Below are 1,899 nucleotides of genomic sequence, written 5' to 3' on the forward strand. Positions count from 1 at the left end.
TAGAGCTCCAAGGAGATTATATTGAAAAATAAAAAAAAAATTTACCCAAAAAAAATTGTTTTTATACTTCATTCTAAGGACTTATTGAACTACCCTCGTATTTCCGAAAATTGACTGAACGAACTGTTTTTTAATGCATTTTCTTGTTCTTTTTTTATATCATTTTATACATACTGCATGATTTTGAATCAATTAATATTTTTACAGGTTTTTCAATTTTTCGCAATTTTCACATAATAAAATAATTATACTTTTCGGAACCAATAATTATGTCACCTATATCATCTAAAAGTGCGACTCTATCTTTTGAAATCACTCCATATAAACACTTTTATCGTTATTTAACTTAGATTTACATAATTTTGAGAAAAAAAAAGATTTGCTAAGATTTTTTAAACAATTTTTTTTTTTGTAATTCTGATACAACTTTCACAATTTTCATTTTACAGTTTTTCTTCTAACAGTGTCTTTTAGAGCAGAAAAAAACTTTCAGTAAAAAAAAGTTGATTTTAATTGACCGATTTGTTGCTGAGATACAAGCCTGAGATAACGGGCCGGGTATTTTTGACCTCCCTGGGGTAACGACGTGTACTAAAATACGTGGGGTAACTGAGGGTTGAAATGAACAAGACTAAAAAATGAGACGACTGAAAAATCCCGAATTAAAAAATTGCCGAAAAATATAAATATCTAATTGGAAACTTTCCGAATAATAAAATTCTCGAATAACAAAATTGCCGAATAATAAAATTTCCGTCTGTTAATAATATTACCAAATTATAAAATATCCCAATTGGTAAATTCAATAAATTGAAAAATTACAATTTTTTTATAAATATATTTTATTTAATGCAGTGTATAAATTCAGCAAGAGCAGCTACAAGCTAAATTCTCATTTTTTGAACTTGAAAATTTGATTTTTTGACAACTTCTAAATTTGACCAAATTTGCCCCTCAACCAAAAAAATCAGTCTCTATTTTCATCGTGCCTTATAACGCTTTTCAAACAAAATATATATAAATATAAAATTCTATTTTTGCAAACGGTTTTTGTATTTTTTTTTTCAAATTCTATGCACATTAAAAAAATGCGTTATCCACAAATATTTTATTTAGAATTATTCTTGTTTTAAATTCAAACAATTTTTAAAAAATTTTAAATTAAATACAATTTAAAAAAATGATATTTGATTATTGTGTTTGTAATCAATAAAATATATTTATAAAAAATTATAATTGCTTAATTTCTTGAATTTTGCAATTTGGGAATTTTCCAATTCGGATATTTTATAATTCGGCAATTTTTTGTGGGATATTTTATTATTCGGCAATTTTATTATTCGCGATTTTTAATTTCGGTATTTTTATTTTTCTACACTTTTATTATTCGAGAATTTTACAGTGTCAAAAATGAAAGAAAATTGAATTTCTAAGTGTTGAAAATTCAATTGTTTTTAATTGAAGAAAACTGAAAATTTAATTGGGGAGAAATGAAGAAAATTAATAATAGAATTTTCAACAGATAAAAATTAAATTGTATTGAATTTGATAAATTGAAGAAAATTGGAAATTAAATTTTCAGATCTTAAAATGAAAGAAAATTGGAGATTAAATTTTCTGATCTTAAAATGAAAGAAAATTGGAGATTAAATTTTCAGATCTTAAAATTAAAGAAAATTGAATTTTTAATTGTTGAAAATTCAGTTGGTTTAAATTAAAGAAAGCTGAAAATACCAATTGTTGAGAAATAAGGAGAATTGAAAATTCAACTGTTTTCAATTCAAGAAAATTAAAAAATATCAATCGTTGAAAATTAATGAAAATTGAAAATTAATTTTTCATTTGTTGAAGATTAAAGAAAATTGAATTTTCAAATCTTGAAATTAAATTTGATATAAT

The 1,899-nt window shown here is 23.1% G+C and overlaps 1 protein-coding gene across 1 annotated transcript in view; it reads left to right on the top strand.

Annotated features, from left to right (window-relative positions):
• Positions 1-1,899, top strand: part of LOC117172522 — a 42,650-nt gene that overhangs the window by 3,831 nt on the left and 36,920 nt on the right. The gene's annotated exons all lie outside the window — the stretch shown is intronic.

Source organism: Belonocnema kinseyi, chromosome 5 (genome assembly GCF_010883055.1).
Source record: "Belonocnema kinseyi isolate 2016_QV_RU_SX_M_011 chromosome 5, B_treatae_v1, whole genome shotgun sequence".
Classification (NCBI taxonomy): domain Eukaryota; kingdom Metazoa; phylum Arthropoda; class Insecta; order Hymenoptera; family Cynipidae; genus Belonocnema; species Belonocnema kinseyi.